This window comes from Triturus cristatus, chromosome 7 (genome assembly GCF_964204655.1).
Source record: "Triturus cristatus chromosome 7, aTriCri1.1, whole genome shotgun sequence".
NCBI lineage: Eukaryota > Metazoa > Chordata > Amphibia > Caudata > Salamandridae > Triturus > Triturus cristatus.
The window spans coordinates 229757838-229779809 of NC_140590.1; the positions used below are offsets into that span (position 1 = coordinate 229757838).

Below are 21972 nucleotides of genomic sequence, written 5' to 3' on the forward strand. Positions count from 1 at the left end.
TGCAGCTCGGCCAGCAGTGATGTTTTGGCTGTGCAGCCTCTGCTTCCACATGTTTGTGTGTGGATGCCATTCAAAGTAGGCCCAGTCATGTCGCCAACATGAAGTCAACACCACAGGGATGTAGCATTGTTTGTCACTGTAACAATTCACATAGTGAATATGCCACGTTTGCTGCGGTTTTAAAACAACACATATTTGCGTTTGTCCTCTCACAGATGGACGCCAACCGATCCGCCAGGGGGACATTGACCGTTTCCGGGACCCACACGCCACTGGTGAGTAGTGGCAAGAAATATTGGCATGTTGCGTGGTCATGAGTGTCTGTGCCAAATGCAGCACGTTGTTGATTAGCAGTATGGGTGTGTATCGCATGTCAATTGCCTATGATGTGCAGAGGTATTCAGCCTTTCCGTACTGTATCTAATATGGTAGTGTAAAGGAGTACAATGCATCTCATTCAGAGTTGTGAGTTTGTCCATCAACATTCATTGATACACGTGTCAATGTATGTGCCTATTTCCGAGCTGATGATACTGCCAACTAGGCATTTACACTGCAGTTGTGATGGCAATGGGCCACTAGCATTTACTCCCATGTTCATTTGCGCAGCCTAAGCAAGATGGCACACTTACATGCGGTAGACATCGTCCAAGGGGCGTGCAGTGGGTGTAGCATTGTGCACAATGAGGCAGTGCTATTATGTCCGTACAAGGTCATACATCTTGCCACAGTGATACCTAAGGTATGCTGCATAGCACAGAAGCAGAAGTGGCAGGGTGTAGCTCAGATCCAATATTGTCAATGGTGTGTTACACAAACACATTCCATAGATGTGTATTTCAATTGAGAATTGATATTTGTGCACTGCAATGGTGTTGACAGGCTATGTCAGTGTGGACATACCAGGCTGGAATCAAGATCATCTGTACCAACTCATCTGACACAATTGGTGACATCACTTAACACACATTTCATAGCCATGCATTAGCTCAGCATCATTTTATGTCACATAGATTATCTAATCAGGACAGCGGCAACAAGATCTGTGTGTACACATTAGCCATAACAATTACACAATCCTCATGACCCCAGGGTGCCATTACAATGTGTAATCCATTGTATCAGTTTGCGTAGTTGAAGCATGCGTGCTCATCTCTACTATGGAGTGCGAAATGGGGGTTACAACACATGCATGACTGGCAGTTGTGCGTCAATGATGTATCCCCCTGGCAGTGGATGACTATCACCAATTGCATTGTTATGGTGGAGTGAGTAAGTGCCTAAGTCCGCATTCATACCCTAAACATGTTTCCATGTGTGCGGCATGATGCAGCATGATTACAAGTGTGAGTAGGGCAGTCCCAGGCCTGTTTTTGTGCATGTAGTGTGAGACTACAATAGGTAGGTATTCACACCTGCACACATACACCCTTGCCTGTCTTGGCACTGACTTGATGTACTGCACACAGTTCCTGGGGGACACACATGGCTGCACATGTGCATTTCAATTCTCATGCAGCTGTCTGTCACAGGGTGGGAGAGGGTTGTGCTGTGCACGTAGGGGTTATGCCTCCCGAATGAAGTCAATTGTACAGGTCACACACAGCCCCATTGTCCAAAGGTGCCATGTTTGTAGCGTATCCTTAGCTTTCAGTTGTGTCAGTGCATGTACCATGCCATGCACTGTCATGTCAGTCTCAACAGCATGTAGTTATTTAATCCTGCTTAGGCATTGTGTTTAACAGGTCAGTGCTTGATTTAACATGTTGTTTTCCACTTGTGATACAGATCTCATGTTGTACGGTTACTTAGTGCAGGGGACAGAAAACTGACATAGATTTTTTTTCTCTCTCAGACAACATGACACCTGAGGAACAGCACCGGTTCCAGGTCACCAAGGACCGGTACCTCCATGTGCGGAAGGTACACAAGGGTTACAGGTTGATGGCACGGAGGTAGCGGGCCGAGAGGAGGGCAGGGACCTGGCCGTCGCTGCCAGAATGTATCACCACTGGCAGCGGCTCTACACCATCCACCTCAGGTGTCGTCGTGGGATCCCGGGATGTCAATCCCCCTGCTGCCACACCCGCACCTGCACCAGCCCTGGCACCAGCACCAGCCCCCGCACCAGCACAAGCACCGGCACTGGCACCAGCCCCCGCACCAGCACCGGCACCGGCACCAGTCCCCGCCCCCACACCAGCACCGGCACCGGCACCAGCACCAGCCCCCATGGACCCTGGAGTTGCACAGATAAGGAAGATTCTCCAGGGCCACACTACCCTCCGACAGGACCTCCGCCATGAGTTCCTCTACTTGAACAGGCAGATCCACGAGATCAGGGCCCACCTCGGACTGCCCTGAACACTGCCCCAGTTCTCACCTCCTCCTCTCTTCTCCCTTCCCACACTGTCCCCCTTTTATTATTATGTTGTGTGATATCCTAGTTGTATGTGTTGTTTAGCATAATTTTAGTGTAGGCTTAGTTAGGGTTAGTTTTAGACTGGTTTTACTAATTGAATGTTATAGGATTTGGGGATAGGTTTCATTTATCTTTGGGTGAGGGGTTGATGTATTTATTCTTTTTCTGTGTTTGTAAATAGTTAGTTAAGATAGTTTTAGGTAGAAATCATATTTGTACTTAGGTTAGGGCTAGAGTTAGGGACATAGATTAGTGTAGGTTATCATTTTATATATATTTGTCTTTGTATAATAAATCTTGTTAACCATAGATTTCTGCTAGCACTTATATCATGGCTGATGCGGGGGAGTGGGTCTTGCACCATCGTGTGCAAATCATGCCATCTTTGGAGTAATCATTGTATGTGTAACTATGGTCGTGACCTGTCACTCAGCAGGATGGATTGAACCCAGATACCTTAGATGTGAGCACAATGACCTTGCATGTCTGATAGATTAGCAATTATGGTTTACGGCCTACTCTGGTGACAGTTCATTGTGACCTCCAACATCTCACATGTTCCTGGCCATGGCCAATCGATCTCCATTCCATGCATGCTGTTGGTCATTTGTGGATCCATTGTTAATGTCACATGGCACAACAGTGTCAGTGAGTCACATAAGTTATATGAGACTGAGTAATGAGTTTGGAATAGAGGTCACTCACAGGTGTATAGGAGTATTAGCACTGTCCGGAATACAGACTTAACTTCGAGTTTCTTGCTTTTGTGACACACTTACTCATTACAGTAATGCCTTGGGACCTAATGATGTTGGTTTGCAGATACACAGTTGTGCTGCACACAAGTGGTGACATGCTGCATTTCTCCATGTACCAACAGTGCCATAGCCACTCATCCAAGCTGTTACTATCGCATTGTCTCATAGTGATGACACCCTCGTAATCTTGACACTGACCCAGACTATATGGTGGGTGCAGTTCAAATGACATCCGTGGGCACATTGGCCAATATGTGTGCACTTCATGGCAGTGCTCAGAAGTAGCTTTTGCATAGGTTTTGCATAGGTAGGAGCTGACTGACGCAATCCACTTTGGAATCAGTAAGTATTGTGGACTCAACTTCAGTGTGGCTTAGTTTGTAGTTCCATATATGTATGTTGGACATGTGCCCTTGGGTCTCATCAGCAATGTGAATCTGTTGTGAACACCTAGAGATGTGACATGCAATGTGCTACATCACAACAATCTTTGGCCAACATGTCCCGTGTTTGGCTATATGCCAGGAGATTATGCTCTGCTATCATTCTTTGCGATACTACTTGTGTCCTGCAACAGACATGTACATGTTGTCACAGATGCATATTGTTAGAAAGTGGCTAGGTATATACTGTTCCCAAATAGGTACGGTGTGCACAGAGTCCAAAGTCACCAGAGTTTGTGCAGAGCTTAAAGTTAGATATAACCTTACTCTACGAAGTGTTAGCTTGGTCAAGCAGTAAGGCAGTATCAGAGGACAGTGTAAAGCCTTTGTTGTACACACTCAGTCAGCAGGTGGTCTCACACACTCAATAACTGAACTCAAGGCCACAGTTTTTGATAGAAAAATATATGCTTGTTTTATTTTGTAACCAACAATAGGTATCAAAAGATACTTAGATTGCGAGGCTTTAGTTACATACTTTGGCAATGTGCCATTGACTTTGGTAGGTAATAGTTACAAGTTGTTGCAATAGGCAACACAATTTCAAACACAATAATACATTGAGCTCAATGTGAGTTTGAAGTGATTTGCTAATGATTACTTCCAGGATAACTTTTGTGGCCTGGATCCCATATTCAGTCCTGTGCAAGGTCTTGGAAACATGTGAGTATATCCGTTGTAGTTGTTGTTGTGATTTTCAGGAAATATGTTGCTATTACTAAACTTGACACTAAGAAGAAATTTTACAGAGTAACTGCCAATGATTTCCTATGGGAGAAAATAGTGTGATTGGTAAGTACGGTTGTGAGTGGTTTTCCGGGTCAGTGCTGGGCAACAAGATCCAGCATTGGGATCTCTCCTAATAGCAGTTGAGTTGTTCCATTTCTGTTTTTAAGCAAAACTTTTAACTTTTAGAATCTCAACACTTACAAGGAATTTCTTATGAAACCAATCAATGTTACCCTATGGAATACATTTGGGTTATCGGCTTTTTGGTAAGTACTCGACTGGCAGAGTTGAGGTTCTGGGCACAGACTCAAGGATCCCCCAGGCTCAGGTTTGTACAGTTGTTACACCCTCTGTGAGACGGTGTCGGACGGGGGCAGAGTGAGTTTGGCACGATGTTATCCCATGGGAGGCAGGGGGTACTTGGTTGCTGGCTGCTGACTAGCAGGCCACACGGCTGTGGGAGCTGGGCTCCTGGTCACTTGCTCAGGGCAAATGTGGGAAGTAGGTAGGAGTAGAAGTTACACTGCCAGGGCCACTCGGGCAGGTGGGTGCAGGGTGCCTTTGACCCTTTGTGCGCTCAATGGATTGCAGTGGGAAAGCTTCTGGGCAAACCAAGGCTGCAAGCTCGGAGTCGCAGTTTTTTCATGTGCCCCCACCACTTAAATTGGGTATTTGGAGGGTGGGTATGTCCCCAGGAGTCGGGCATAGGGGGCCGCAGTGTGCCGGGTGATGGGGTGACTTTTGGTCTTGGTAAATCTTACCCTCTGTTGATTGTGGCCAGGTGGGTCCCTGGTTCTGAGGCTGCAGGCGTCGCAATGAGCATCGTGGTGAGACCTTGGTGGCCAGATCCGGGGTCACGGTTGCCGGGGGGGGGACGTCATCGGGGTCTTTGTCCACTCCGACACAGGCCAGGCTTGTCCAGTGCAGGGTGTGCAGGCTTTGCGGTTCTGTGATGATGCCAGGGGTTAGAAACTTGCTTTGAGCAGAGCTACTGATCATGGGCCTCCCATATGATCAGAGTCACAAGGTAGCCAGGTCCGCAGGGGTTTTTGAGGTTGCTGGCCACAAGTGGGTCTGGGCTGTGGCAGGAACAGGTTCAAGGGTCGACAGGCCGATAGGGCTGGGGCCAAAGCTGTTGGTGTCTTCCTCTTCTTAGCAGCTGCACAGTAGTTTCTTTCTTCTTGCTCTTCCTTGATTTTTCCGAATCAGGCAAAGGAAGCTTCAGGGTGCCTCTAAATACAATATTTATTTGCATTACAGGTAGGTACAGGGCAGGGACCCTCCCTGCCCTGGGGTGGATACACACACTATCCTGCCACTCACCTGTGGGAGTGGGCCAGTAGCCTAGTCCTGATTTTGCAGGGCTTCACATCTTCAAGATGGAGATCGCACGGAGATGGGCTTCACCTCGCCTCCCACACCTGAGGGTTGGTGTGGGCAGGCTGGAACATACCCTGTCCTTATTTTGTGTTTCCGGCCAGTCTTCCCGCAAGAGTGGGTGTCAGAACGGGGTGTTGGGGGCAGTTTTCTGGGTACAGCCCGTGGCCTGTAGAAGCTCACTAAGTCTGCATGCCTTTGAAGGTTCCTCCTGGCCATCCTGGGAAGGAGACCTAGCACCCCGCCCAGCATGTGCATTATTGCAGGCCCAGGGGAGCGGGGCTGTACAACCTGGGGTCCAGCAACATGTCTGATGTGTGGCAGCCTAGGCAGCATCCCAACCAGACGTGGATTGTAGGTTAGTTGTCCATGGTTTGACAATTGGGAATGTTAGTGTTTAGGGAAGGCACATAGGCCCTGGGCACCTGATTGGCAGGAGTCCAGGGCACACTCAGTCAAAGTCCATTCAGCAGTTCTTCAACAAGTGGGTGAATACCATGCATGAAAGATTGTACTTTCTCACACATATGTCATACATGTTGTGTGACCAGAATTGGGATATTGCTAGTTGTGCCATCGGATCAATGTTGTCAGTGCAATTTTGGCCGTGTAATCTTGTGGGGCACCCTGTGGCCCTTCTTCACTATCTGACTCCGGTTGTCTCATCTTAGCCATCATTGCAAGTGTAATTTATTTTGCAACACTGTGCCCCCTTCTGATGGGTTTAGTTGTATTGCTCATTTACATTTCTTAGCCTGTATTTGGACACATGTTTTTCAAACCGCCTCTGCTCTCCCTTCCCGCCACTGTTTTCCCTGCTGAGACGCACAGCAACACCCACTTTCATAACACCCACATGCCAGGCTGATCCGCACACCTCCCCTTCCACTTGCATACATCCACGCTGGGTCCGCGCAAAGTGCAGGAACATCCTGGGTCCGTGAACACAACTACACACATTGCCACTACGATGCTAGCACACTCAACGCCCTCAACATTGGATGATCACACACCTGCTTCCTACCCAGAACAGAACACACACAAGGACACATCTCCACCTGGAACTGCATTGTCACCAGCATTGAATCTGCAAATCCACCCACTGTGTTGTAAGCAAACTACCTCAGATGCATTGTCCCCAACACCTGCTACAGATGCCAACACACAAGTGAACTCTGGGACCTACTCAACTCACCCTCCCAGACATAGTCTCCATGACAGTTACCTAATTGTACCCCTCCTCAGAACACTACCTCGCCATAGCCATCCTGTGCAGCTACAAGATCGACCACAGGGACCGCAGCAACGGAGTAGGACTATGAATTTACATCGTCAACAGGAACACTCGCAGAGTCTCAAACAACCACGACAACATCCTCATCAACGCCGGACACATGCACATCCAGATCCACAACAATCCAAAAACCACCCTCAAAGTAACCCACGTCTACATAGCCTCCAGACACCGAACACAGTTCTGCATCACCATCACCAACTTTGTTGGTACACATGCCCTCACAACCACAGACTACACGTAGAACTTCCACCTTGTGTACATTGACGCCACAGTATACACCACCCTGACCGAAACCCTGGCCACCCTCGGGCTCATACAACTTGTCACAACACCCACCTACCACAACAGCCACACGCTTGATAACATATTATCCACAAGCTCCCACGTCTACTCCAACCACCCAGCCAACCTCCACTGGAACAAACCTCAACGCAGCAAATTCGCATTCCATGTGCTCGATAATATGCTCTATGGAATTCCAATTGAAGCCCATGTTAGATGTCCTTCACATCTAACATGTGCTTCAATTGGATTTCCATAGAGCATATTATCAAGTCCATTATCGCAGTTTAAGCGGCGGTTTTCTGGCGCTAAAGCGGCGATAATTTTATCGCCTGGCATGATAATATGCCCCCAAGTGTCTTGGTCACATCAGGGGTTGTGTGTACATAAGTTTGTGCCAGGGTGTGACATGCTCCCTTGAGGATGAGTTCTACACTCCGCAACATCAGTGAGGTCTCCTGCACCATGTGAATCCCTTTGTCTTGCAGGCATGCTATCCATCATGCCCTATCACATGCCTTATCAGTGTGGCTCAAGGAATTGCAGCTTTGCAGGCGCTTGCACATGTGCATGTGCATGTGTTTAGTGTGCTATTGGTGATGCGTGATGAGTGCCCACTTTTGGCACATTGGCAGTGGGAGCCTACTTGGGGGCATGTTATCATGGACGTCCATGGTGTTATCTGCACTTTAGCAGCAGGAGACTTCTGCTACAAGCGGCAAAGATGTCCTTGGAAATGTGCCACATAGAATTCCAGGAGAACCACATGTTCTGGTGTGAAAATGGGCTTTGATTAGAATTCTCTGCTGCATGTTATCAGGCACATTATCACCGCTTTGGTGTCTGTTTCATGCCGCTGAAGTGGCGATAATTTTAAGAACGTCCTTGATTAAATATGCCGTGTTGTTTCTACAAAGCTTCACTGTGTAGGACACATGTGCCTCTAAGTTACTTTGGCTCCTTGAAATTTGTGTTGTGTGCATTGCGTCTGTCATGTTTAATCATGCTTCCTGCACTTCTTTTTGATTATCCTTTCAGAGTATGGTGCAGCATGTATGGCAAATGTTGTTGCTATCTGAGCAGACAGTGTCCACACACATTACCCACAAATTTTGTCTCACATGTGGAGTGTGTGTGGCAGTGGTGGGCCGTGTTGTGCATCATACCAGGCGCAAACATTTTAGACTCTGCATGAGCAGTTTGATTTTCAAAGGGGGGACTACATACTCCATGCAGCGATCACAGCGGATATTCGTGTGCATTGTAAAGGGGACCAAGCATGACCTGAGCTTTCTTTAGGGTGCCAATACATATTGACAGCAGCTGAAAAGTTTAAGGCAGTCACATGCCTGTACATGCGCATGGGTCTCGTGGAGCTGCCCCCTTTGGACAAACTGAATTGAAATGGGAGGTAGATGTAGTTTGAGAGATCCCTGAAAGGGCTTGTGCAGAGATTGTAGAGTAAGCATGGAGGTGCATCAGGCACACCCGCTTCCAAAGGCTTATTTTAAATGTTTTACATTGCCTTACCTCACACCGGCAGGAAGTCAATGCATGTTTCTACACTGACTCATAGGCATGCACAAGGGTTCAGGGAGAGGGGGCAAACTTTCCTCACATGATTTGGGGGTGACCACTTTAGGCAACTTATTGGACCATAGTGATCACAGTATTGAAGGTGTTGACAGACAGGGAGGTTGATCTGTCGTAGGGGGATTGTATCCTACATTGCTTCCCACACATGGCTCAAAGTGGGCATGCCGCAAGTTTATGGATAGGGTATTATTATTGGCCATGAGGGGATATTACGATGCACTGGAAGGCAAGTGGGGCCACGAGTTTAGATCAATGGGAGTGCCAGTTTACCAAATGGGCAGAGTGTGATGGGATAGTTCGGCTACTACTGGTCAAGGGTACAGTGGGCAAGGGATCACTTGATGCGACTAGGGTATGGGACCATTTATTTGGACCATTTGTGGACAAAGACAGCGAGTGCGATGTCAACACTGAGTCAGGTGAGCTGGTACCAGGCTAGTGCCTTTATAGCGCGTAGATGTGACCATTCCACACCATTGTAGACATGCATGATGGGTGAATCTAAAGCGGCAGCCTGTATATTGTGTTTTTGTGTTTAGCTTCTGGATAACACCGATTACCACAGATTACGCACTGGTAAGGCTATCAAGGAGTACAGAGCAACATGGGTAGTGACATGCCTTGAGGGATTGTGAAATAGACTTTCGTATGGATTAGTGCTGGTGATGTTGGTTTATATGGCCTGTGTTGTTAATTGTTTGGTATGCCCCTTTTTACATGGTTCTTAATATTCAAGGTAGTAGAGGAGACATGTCATAGTAACAATCCAAGGATCCAATGCTCAGAAAAATGAACACCATAGTGAGTGGAGAGGGACTAGGGGCCATATTATCAGGATCAGCGTTAAAATAATTGCGGCTTTAGCGGCAGGTGACTGCCACTATAGCGGCGGTGTTGGACTTGATGATCGGCCCTTGTGAATTCCCATAGGAGTCCATGTTCTGGTGTGAACATGGCCTTCTCTGGGAATTCCCAGGGGCATATTATCAAGCCCATTGCCGACACTTTAGTGGCAGTTTCCTGCCGCTAAGGCAGCAATGATTTTAACACTGATCTTGGTAATATGTCCCTAGGTTTGCACAATTGTTAGATCTGAAGATCTAGCTTACGCAGACATGAGGATTTTAAATTTTTTCTAGTGAAAATAGTACATGCCATGCGTTGACGTGGGGCGGGAGAGGGTTGGTGGGTATTATGGACAGGGATATGTGTGCATGCAGGTGAGTTGCCTTTGGATGACTGAATGGCTTTCATGGTGCGCCCCACATTGCATTTTGCAATGGAGAGCGCACAACTAAGTGCCAAATTATCAGGGACGGCATTACAGATTATCTGCACTTGAGCGGCAGAGAACTGCGGCTTAAGCGGCGATCATGGCCTTGATAATATGCCCTAGGGATTTCCAATAGAAGTCCATGGTCTGGTGTGACCATGGGCTTGTATTGGAATTCTCCAGGGCATTTTTTAAGGGCCATTCTCGCCGCTTTGGTGGCAGTTTGCTGCCGCTCAAGCAGCTATTATTTTAACGCAGTCTTTGGTAATATACCCCATGATCCGTATTTTTGGTGTGACATTGCATGTGTTGTCGGTATGCAGAGTGAGCCAATACTCGCGCGCGCACTAATCTTGAAAGCACCAGCACTTTACTTGTGGACTCAATCTCCCAGGTGGCCACGCTCCCAGGAGGGAGGTGACAGCTTCCGCCATCGTGCTCAAAAGCGCAGAGGAACATCGCGGCGCGGGACGCGCGCACTAATCTTGAAAGCACCAGCACTTTACTTGTGGACTCAATCTCCCAGGTGGCCACGCTCCCAGGAGGGGGGTCACAGCTTCCGCCATCGCGCTCAAAAGCGCAGAGGAACATCGCGGCGCAGGACGTGCGCACTAATTTGAAAGCACCAGCACTTTACTTGTGGACTCAATCTCCTAGGTGGCCACGCTCCCAGGAGGGAGGTGACAGCTTCCGCCATCGCGCTCAAATGCGCAGAGGAACATCGTGGCGCGGGCCACGCACGGGCCGCGCCTGGGCGAAGGGCGGGCCCGTCCTTGCCCGTCCTCGCCAGTAAGAGTCAGAGCAGGGCCACCGCCCTAACTTGCACGCCCCCGCGCTCAAACTCGGATTGACGTGCAAGGTACTGTGGTCATTTTCTTTTCTGTTGTTTCCTCTTCGCGAGCGCTTCTTTACTTATTAGTAGCCAAAGACTGTATCCTGATATATACCGGTTTGATCGGACCAAATTGCAACCTGCAATATAAGAACTCTTGCTGCTAATTTTTTCGGACCCTTTACCCTTTGGGTATACGTATGTCTAAGTGCCTTATCTAACCCGTTTTTAATACTGATACTCTAAGAATGAGTGGAGGTTATTTGTAAATTCTACGGGATATATTAGTATTGTTTCCATCCGGAGTATGTTGATAGTATGTTGATATTTTTACAAAGGATAAAAACTCTGTATTCCACGCTTTAGTAGCGTTGAGCAAGTGCTCAGCCAGTGTACCAGCTGGGCACTTACTTACCGCCTTGAGACTTCTCGAAACCATAACCCTATAAATATTGCAGGCAAATAAATAGATTGCCATAGGGAAAAGGAAGCAGGCTGCGAGTCACTCGCCGAAAGTACCAAGTAAACACAGGAAGGTCAATATGACCCTATTGAATTATTTAACAGGGGCCGTCGGGGACATTGAAAGACCGATTATTTCTGTGGAGGAAACACTAAACATTGATACAATAGACCCATTACTATTACAACAAAAGACAATGGATAATATTGTGTCAGGTGATGTAGGGGTGGCAAAGAAAGATCTCCCTGATAATTCTCTCCATGTCCAACAAAATAATGGGTGTATACAGGAGATTAATGATGTTGTCCTCGAAGAGACTGCAGTTAGTGATCGCCCTCCTCCACTAAATAAAACATGCAAATTACCAAATTCAAAAATAGTAAATGATATCCTAGATGATGTAGTTGTAATTCACCCAATTCCCACCTCCATTCCTAGACAAACCAAAACTCATCCAAAAAAGTGTCAGGGGAAACGGCCATGTGCCAAGCCCAAATTGCAGAAGGAAGTGGGCACTGCAAGCATTCCGAGGGGGAAAAAGCCTTTTAGTGAATCCACATGCGAATTGGTAAATCTATACACAGTCATCAAAGACCTAAAGGAGTTCGTTACGCAATCAATAAACACCCTTTCTAGTAGGCTGGATAAAATGGAAAAATGCCTGGATAAAGTGCTAGCGGCCCAGCTCAATACCATTCAAGTAGTGGGTACGGTAAACCAGAAGTCACTAGGTGTCTGTGGACAAGCAGAAAAGGCAGCTTCAAGAAAAGCAACTCCCCGGTCCGACAGAAGAGTACTAGTAGTTGGAGAACGGGATGGTTGCCCGGATCTGTATCAAAACGTACCTGTGGTTACATCTAGTAGCACTATACTAGATGGTAAGACATCCAGGCACAAAGAGCCGGGCGCGGTAGGTCTTAAATCCTTTGATAAACGGAAGGGTGGGGAAAGTATAAATATGATGGTGGACAGTTTGGTATGAGTTAAAGGGTTTATGATTCAGAATGTTATTAAATCATTTTTATTCAAAGTCATACGTTGTTTTCACATTAATCTCAATAATCAAACGTGAACAGAAATCGATAATCAATATTAGTCAACCAATAAAAGATAATAAATTATTAAAACACATTCTATTAAGGAAAGAATCCCTATTCTAGGAATGGGGTGACATAGGTGTCAGTCAGAACCCATAAAGAGTTCAAGTTCGAGAGAGTGAGAATTCAAGCATATAGCTTCAGCGTATAAAGTCAATGTAACAAATCAAAAATCGGTCAAAGCAGAATTTCCCATAAAGAGAGGTTCAAGAAACTCAGTGAAGTCCCAGAGCAGTGTGGTATAAGGCTAAAATTGCAAGTGATCTGGAAAGTGGCAAAAAAGAAGTGGGTCTGGAAAAATGTCCCAAAGAAATGGTAACCTACTCTAGGAACATGCACTATTATAAACAGTCAGATACCATGTTGTAGTCTTTATTTTTGTTCCTCTCCTCTTGTCCTCCAATAAGCTTTCAATGCTTTCATGGGAAAGCACTCAATCCCCATTTTCTCACAGAAAGTCAATAGTCCATAGACTGTAATCTCTACATTTGCAACTATAATATTTCTAAGTTTTATATGCATTTTCATCCTATTCAGATCTACTTTACCATGTATTAAACTACATCTCTAATTTTCAAAAAAAAAAAGCACACTTTATTCAATGCTAACACTTATCTATTTAAACGCTGAAACATCTATATAACAGAAAAGAAAACATTTTTAAACACCACCATCATTTGGAATAAGAAGTGTGTTAAAAGATGCCAAGTTGAGTTTAAATGCTGCATTTTTATAGGGGTTTTCTCCATTACTTCGTTAAATGACAATTTCTAATCATGTGTTAGTCTTCTTTAGCAAGTAGAACACATTTTCACAGTGAATCAAGAACATGTATGCAACTATTATTTTATATGAAAAAGCATGTTTGTGGAAAGGTCAATAAATTTTTTTTTTTGACATATCTAAGCATTTCTAGTCATGTCACCTTTTCAGGCAATATTTCTCCCATCATTTGAGGACTATTATGGGTAAATATGGCTGTCGAATGCAATTTTTGCATTTAAACACATTTTATTTTTGTTGGAGTCTACAAGCTGAATCTGGGTATTTATCATATACTGTATTATTTTCTCAATATTTTTAAAACTCACCCTCATTGTCAGTGTCCACATTTTGAACCAGTGGATATGACAGTCATTGGCCAATTAGAGTCCCAGTCATGTTGAGTGACAGCATTCTTGACAGCATTCTTTGTCTATATTTTTAGAGTGCTTACAAAGGCTAAAGGATGAATGTCCCTCTTGGAGACTGAACCGGGCCGGTCGCAGTTCTGCCACCACTCAGCTCAACCCAGGCATCATCTGGTTGACTTTCAGAAGAGGACTAGCAGCAATTTTAAGCAACCTCCATACCTGGCATTGTAAAGCGGCACAGCATGAACACACACATACAAGGCACAGAAACTTGTCACATACATGCCAACCCTCCCGATTCAGGGGGGGACAACTGATTTAAAGGCTAGTCTCCCACCTCCTGATTCCTGCATTCAAAAACCCGATTCCTCGGTGGGCTTCTGCCGACCGGGACTGGTCTAGTGAGGCTGGTAGCATTCACTGCCAGTAACCAGCTCCGGCAGGCCAGTGCACAGCATTTTTGTTATGCTCTCTCTGTCTGTCATTGCGCTTTCTCTGTGCTCCTGACAGGTAAGGGAAAAAAAAGTACATGTAAATTCATTTCTGATATCCGGTCCTGCAACAGCACACTTTTATGTCCCATACATGACAACAGACCCGATTCAGGCCTCAATATAGTCAATGGGAGAAATGCATTCTCCAGATTATTCTTCTAAAATCTCTCACTTTACCCTTCTAAAATGTTGGCATTCATGTTGAATCCGACTGCCTCTGTCCTTCAGCCAGAGCAGGCGGGGCTAATTGCTGCTTATGCCATTTCTAGTGGTGTCCCTCTTGTGGGCGACAAGAGGTGGATGATGTGCTCATAGTCACCACCGCAGGAAACTGCTGACACACGCGGCCTGTGCAGGAGCAATAACCCAGATCCCAGTGCAGGTATTTACCCAGCATGTAATTACAAAAAAAATAAAAGATGGTAGTTTCGGTAGAGAGATGTAATTACATCTCTCTACCGAAACTACCATCTTTTATTGCTTCATAAGCCAGTATATGTAGTATTTTATTTATGTCATTATGTATTTATCTTGAAACATTATTCTCTGTCATTATGACTAACTTATGTTGGCTTTGTGTGTATCGTTTCCTTTTACACAATGTCAGATGTTTTTATTGAAAATAAATAAAAAGATTCAAATTTTTTTTATCCATGTGAGAGTACACTGTTTCAACTAACTAGAATTTTGACGTTGATTCACAATTTCATAATTAATGTTTACTGCCTAGATATGTTATTTTGTTCTTGAACCATTTCCCTGTTCTGGGAGTACCCCTTATTTATACATTAGACTAACAAACTCCCATACCACTAACTCACCTGATTTCACTTTTTCATCAATATTCATTTATTTTATTTTATTATTTATTTAGTGTTTTATAGAGCGCGAACTTGACCCGTTAGGGTATCAGAGCGCTTTACAGGAACAAAACAGTATACAATAGGTTTGAAGTCACAAAAGTACACAATAGTATAGGAAGGGGCGTGGTGCTGGGTACATAAGGGATAGAGGGTACGTATGTACATTTTACTTTATACATATTACTTGTGGCGAAGGTCTCAAAAGTGTACAATAGGGTAGGAGGTGACGGGGTGCTGGGTACATGAGGGATAGAGGATACGTATGTACATTTTACATTATACATTTACTCGTAGCGATCATCTCAGATGTCTCTGGGGGGTTGAGGCGAAACTTAAGCGAGGAATTTGCCCATAAGGAAGGTTTTGGCATCCTTTTTGAAGCGTGCCAGTGAGGGGATTCTTCTGATGGCGGGCGGGAGAGAGTTCCATACTCTTGGTGCGGCCCCAGAGAAGGCCCGATTGTAGGTTTTTTTTTTCCGCAAGCGCGCAGGTTGGAGCAAGAGGTCTCTGGCGGACCTGAAGTTTCTGGTTCCTTCAGATACCACAAGTTTCTGTGCAAGATAAGCAGGGAAGTTTGAGTATAGTGCCTTGTGCGTGATGCATGTCAGTTTGAGTTGAATTCTGGCCTCAAGAGGAAGCCAATTCAGACAGAGCTTTCAGAGGAGGTGAAATGTGATCAAATTTCCTTGTGCCAGTAAGACGTCTGGCTGCCCCATTGAGGCAGGCTTTTAAAGGTGCCAGGGAGATCTTGGGTAGCCCGAGAGGGTAGAACAGAGTCTAGAGATGACTAGTGCCTGGACTGCCATGTTTAGGTCAGGAGCGTCAAGGAAGGGTTTCATTTTCCAGAGGTAGCTCAGGTGGAATCTGGCTGATTTAGCCAACAAGTTGATGTGGTCTCGCATGTTCAAGTTGCAGTCAAGGGTTATGCCCAAAGATTTGGCTGAGTCCACAATGGTCGGTGGGCAATTTAGGGCTGTGATAGCCTTAATCCATAACTGAATCTCAGGGTTAGTTTTTGGTGGGGAAATTAGGAGAAATTCTGTTTTATTTGTGTTGAGTTTCAGTTGATTGGAGGCGAGCTATTGGACAGTCGTTTTCAAGGCCTTATTCAGGAATAGAATCTCCTCGAGGGATGAGGTTTTGATGTAGATCTGGGTGTCGTCAGCATACATGTGGTAAGAGATGTTTGCGGAACGTAATACTTTGGCAAGCGGTGCAAGGTAAAGGTTGAAGAGGGTTGGGACAGGGTTGAACCTTGAGGGATTCCAACCGTGACCGGCGAGGGGGCAGACAAGTTACCGTTAATTAGGAATCTTTGTGATCGATTTTGGAGGAAGGACCTAAACCAGTCTAGAACAGAACCATCCAATCCCATCCTAAATTTGAGGCGTTCAAGTAATTTTCCAAGGTTGACCGTTTTGAAGGCCGAGGATAGATCCAGGAGGATTAGGAGACAAGTTTTGCCTTGGTCAAAGGCTTGGAGGGCATCGTCTACGATGTGGAGCATGGTGGTTTCAGTACTGTGCCCAGGTCTGAATCATGATTGGAAGTCGTCAAGTAGATGAAAGTTGTTGATGTGATGGCTTAGCTGCTGTTGCACACACTTTGGCTATGAGAGGGATGTTGGAGATAGGTCTGAAGTTGTCAGGGGAAGCTGGATCCAGAGACGGTTTTTCAAGATGGGGAGAACTTGGCCGACTTTCAGAGAGTCGGGTATCGATCCCTGCCTGAGAGAGGCGTTGATTATTGCAGTCCAGCTAGGAATGATGGATTGGGCGGCGTCAGCTAAGCAGTTGGAGGGGAGCGGGTCATTATAGTGGTTGTTAGAGTTTAAGGTGGATAGGATTTTTGAGACAGAGTCTTCATCATAGAGCTTGAAGTTCAATCAATCAATCAAACATTTGTACAGCCAGGTCTTGAGATTTCTCCTGAAGGTCAGCAGGTCTTGGGTCTGACGTAGGTGGGGAGGGTGTTGCATGTCTTTGCGACGAGGTGGGAGAAAGATCCGCCACCGGTGGTCGTTCAGCGGATGCGTGGGACGGCGGCGAGGGCGAGGTCGGCAGAGCGAAGCTGGCGGTTCGGGGTGTAGAAGGACATTCGTTTGTTGAGGTATGCTGGTCCTGCGTTGTGGAGCGCTTTGTGAGCGTGGGTGAGGAGTTTGAAGGTCATCCTCTTGTTGACCGGGAGCCAGTCTAGATCTCATAGGTGGGCAGTGATGTGGCTGTGGTGAGGGAGTCCGAAGATGAGGCGTGCTGAGGTGTCCTGTATGCGTTGGAGTCTCTTCTGGAGGGTAGACGTGGTTCCTGCGTAGAGGGCGTTGCCGTAGTTCAGCCTGCTGCTGACCAGTGCTTGGGTGACTGTTCTCCTGGTTTAGATGGGGATCCATATGTAGATTTTGAGGAGCATTCGGAGGGTGTTGAAGCAGGAGGAGGAGACAGAGTTTACTTGCTGGGTTGTAGAGAGCGTTGTGTCCAGAATGAACCTCAGATTGCGTGCGTGGTTTGTGGGTGTCGCGGCAGCTCCCAGCGAGGTCGGCCACCAGGAGTCATCCCATGCAGAGGGGGTGGTGCCAAGGATGAGGACCTCTGTTTTGTCTGAGTTAAGTTTCAGTCGGTTGATCTTCATCCAATCTGCGACGGCCTTCATTCCCATGTGGAGGTTGGATTTGGCGATGGCCGGGTCTTTGGTGAGGGAGAGGATCAGCTGTGTGTCGTCGGCGTAAGAGACGATGTTGATGTGGTATGCTCGGACGATGTTGGCGAACGGTGCCATGTAGATGTTGAAAAGGGTCGGGCTGAGGGATGATCCTTGGGGATGCCGTAGGTGATTGTGGTGGCTTCGGATCGGAACGGGGGGAAGTGGACTCTCTGGGTTCTGCCGGTGAGGAAGGAGGTGATCCAGTCCAGGGTTCTGCCTTGGATCCCTGTGTCGCGGAAACGTGTGTGTAGGGTGTAGTGGCAGATGGTGTCGAAGGCGGCTGAGAAGTCCAAGTGGATGAGGGCCACGGTTTTGCCCTTGTCCAGTATGGTCCTGACATTGTCAGTGGCGGCGATGAGGTGGTCTCGGAAGTTAGATCAGCGTGCTTGGTTTTTGGGTGAAGCCTGTGGGGGCAACCCGGAAGGAGGGGGCAGATCCGGAAAGGGTTGAGAATTTGTGGTGGAGCTGAGTTTGTTTCCTAAGGTTATGATTTTGTCAGAGAAAAAGGAGGAGAAATCCCCAGATGATATTAACGACTTGGGGGTTTCTTTCGATATTTTGGCCAGTTTATTAGTTTGGTGTTTGACCAGTTCGAAGAGCTTGAGTGGTCTGTTCTTGGCATTCTCCAGCTCCGATCTGAAGAATTCTTTTTTTGCATTGAGGATGTGCCTGTTGTAGGCATTTCTGGCCTGGCGGAGAAGTTTTATATGTACTGCTGAGGGGTGCTGTCTCCAGGTTCTTTCGGATTGTCGGAGGGATCTCCTATCGTTGCTGAGGGAGCCAGTGAACCAGGGGTTCCTGTCTTTGATTTGGGTTCTTTTTAGTTTTAGCGGGGCTAGGTCATCTAGAATGTTAGTTATAGTTGCGGAGTAGTGGTCATTGAGGTCAGTGGCCATTGTGATATGTGAGGAGGAGGTCAGATTTACAGCGAGCCTTCAGTTCCCTGAGGTCCAGGTTTTTGGTGTCTCTGACTGTTAGAATGGGGAACCTCCGGTTGGCACAGGCAGGTACTTGTGACAAGCAGTGGTCCCTTCTTCTATTCAGGGCGAGAGAATTACCCCCTCAGAACAACCCCTGCTCACCCTATAGGTAGTGTGGCGCGAGCAGTCAGGGCTAAACTTCAGGACGCTAGTCAGTTAAGCATTTATGATCACACACAGTAAACCACAACGATCCCCCACAAACGGACACCAGGCGTAAGTTGTATCGAAAATACGGATGCTTTATATAAAAGATTCTTTGTTACGCAGGCATGTACAAGACCATCAATAACGGTTGCGAAATGGAAGCCACAAGATGATAATTAGGCACTGTTCTTGTCTTTGGTAACTTATTCGATCACGAGCGCTTCCCAGGGCTCGGTTGAGTCGGTCCAGTCACGATGATGCGCAGTGCGCCCGGGATACAGTGATACGGGGAAATCAGAACGCTGCGGACCCCGAGTCCGATAGAGAGTTCACTGTACCTGGGAACGTGCGATGTGCTTGGACGAGTCTTCAGGGGAGATGCTGGTTCTGCACCTCGCGGGTCTTCCGGATCAAGAATTCAGCGGGCGGCTCTCGGTAGACAGGTGCGGCCCAGGGCCTCCGACACGGACTGTGCGGGAGGTCACTGCGGAGGGCGGCACGGTCAGACTCTGGCTGGGAGGTGAAGCGGGGCGGCCGGATACGTTACGACGTACGGGCGGCCGTCCGAGGCTTGATTTCACTTCCCAATTAGAAATCCGGCAGGAGGGCGAGAGGGCACCAGGCACGCTCCAGTGGCAGGCAGGTGACAGGGAAGCGGGGCGGCCAGCCTCGATGGGTCCAGAGCGACTCGGGTAGAGCGGGGCTCTCGGCGAGGGGAGGTGGCCAGGCTTCTGGGTGTCACGGCCCTAGGAGGGGTGGCAAGGTGCGCAGAGCACTCCGGCGGGAGAAAGCACACGGCTCGAGTTCTCAGACGAGCGGAGACACGGTGAACCCACTGGTCCTGGGGTTCAGTTCAGGGGGCAAGCTCTTCTTCCAAGCCCTTGGAGATAGTTGAAGAACAAAGTGCAAAAGTCTCTTTCAGTCTTTTTCCTCTCCTTCCTCAGCAAGGCATCTACTGCAGGCCAGTCCCTCAGGTCAGGGAAAGTTACTCCTCCTTCAGCTTCTTCCAGGTCCTTCTAGTCGGGCAGAGTTCCTTCGTGGTTCAATCTGGATCTGGTTTCTTAGGAGCCAGGCTCCTACTTTTATACAGTGATTCCTTTGTTCTTTAGCGCCAGGGGGCCTGGGCCTGGCTCAGTCCAGTTCTGGAGTACTCTGTTTTGGTGACTCTGCTCTTTCCTTTCAGCAGCAGGGCAGAGACATCAGCCGCTCCACAGGGGGGGCGGAGCCGGCTTTGTGGTGGCAGAGCACCGGTCTATTCAAGAGTCAAGGTGTACTCCTCCCACCCATCCTGGTGTAATCTCTCTACCCACCACCTGGCAGCCAACCTGTCTCCTGGAATCCCCCAGCCCTGCTCCTGTACTGTTGCTAGGCAGAACACACACCCACAGCAGAGGCGGACTGAGATGGTCAGGCACGCAAAGGCTAACTTTCTAAAAGTAGCATTTGCAAACCCAGGATATTAAAATAACCTTTACTAAAAGATGTATTTTATTATCCCGAGTTCAGGCATACTAAACATGACTTTCTACCATGCTCTCTGAGTCCACTGGGGTCACAGCGTGTAGCGATCCCAGCAGCCCATTCTGGCCTATGGAGAGCAGGTAGCCTTCAATAGTGAAAAACGAAAATGGCTGTAATTCACTATTAAGACATGCCACACACATCAGGGCATGTCCTACCTTATGCCTACAATGCACCCTGCGCTTAGGCATACCAGAGGGGTGACTAACATGTAGTTAAGGGAAGGTTTAGGGACTGGCAAATGGGGACACTTGCTCAGTCAGCGCGACGGTACCAGACCGCGCGCAGGTTCTGCAGTGTCAGACCCTAGACACATTTTACCCCGCTGCTTCGGTGGGTGGCACAACCAGTGCTGCAAGCCCACTAGCAGCATTTGGATATACAAGCCCTTGGCACCCCTGGTGCACTCTACTAGGGACTGATAGTAAACCAAATAAACCAAACGTGGAAGTCAATTCACATAATACATTTTACCATAGGGAGCACTTGCACCGTGGCACTGGATGGCAGTGGCACAGTGCCCTGAGCAGCTAACACCAACACAAAACACATTGAGGCACAGACAAAAAATGGAAGGGTGACCCACGCCAATGGTGCCAGGTCTAACACTGACCCAGCGTTTTGGAATCACCGGTTGCGATGCCCTTGTTTTTTGGGTGCCAGGTAATTGGAAGGACATAGCATGGTGGTCTGACCAGTCGCATGGGTCTATTGAGATAAGTTTAACTGTTGACTCCTTGGAGATGATCCAGTCAAGGGTGGCCCCTTTTGAGTGTGTAGGGAGTGTTCAGGCTTGGATCAGGGCTTGATCGGCCAGGAGGTCTTTGATGGCATTGACATGAGGATCCTTAGGATCGTTCCAGTGCAGGTTGAAATCACCAAGGAAAATGTCATTAGAGTTGGAGGAAACCTTGGCTGTGATGATTTCCATGAAGTGGTCAGTGAAGGTGTCGTTCGTGCATGGGGTCGTAAAAGATGTGCAGATTGCCGGAGGTTGGGAAACTAGCGTGATTCACATACATCAGGGGCACACTCTACAGTATAGGCAGAATGAGCATGTGGAGAAACCCATGAGCATCATGTCCTGCAAAAACAAGGAAGGAATTGACTGGGAGCTACAGGGAAGGGAAACTTGCTCACCTACAGGAGAGCTCAGCATTAGGTTATTTAACAGTAACTTTTATGCAAATTTAAGATCATTACTACTTGGAGCCCTTCCTAGAAGAAATACAACCAGCTCTAGCAAAGAAATTATATGTCCAATTAAGGCACTGGTCACTCTCCATGCGCTAATTTTCAAACAAACGGCCAGGCACCACCTTATTAGGGTGTCCGGCTTGCAGTAATACCAAGGAATCCAAACTCCATGTATTTTTAGTTTTTTTGCCCCAGTTACAAAAAAAGCAAGACTACATGGTTGATTCAGCTGTGCAGAAATCTGGGGACCGACCATTGTTCAGAAGCATTTAGGATCCTGAAATACATCACCCAACAGCCGATTGTATTTGCAGTGTCGCGCTTCCTGTTTTCCATGTGGTGTGCACGTATGTCTCTCCAGGGCTCTGATA

At 47.3% G+C, this 21972-nt stretch overlaps 1 long non-coding RNA gene across 1 annotated transcript in view; it reads left to right on the forward strand.

Annotated features, from left to right (window-relative positions):
• Positions 1-2533, forward strand: part of LOC146809278 (uncharacterized) — a 43352-nt gene extending 40819 nt beyond the window's left edge. The window contains exons 2-3 of the long non-coding RNA XR_014965539.1: positions 216-275; positions 1856-2533. This is a non-coding gene — a long non-coding RNA (uncharacterized LOC146809278). The remainder of the gene's footprint in view (positions 1-215; positions 276-1855) is intronic.
• Positions 2534-21972: the final 19439 nt, after the last annotated feature.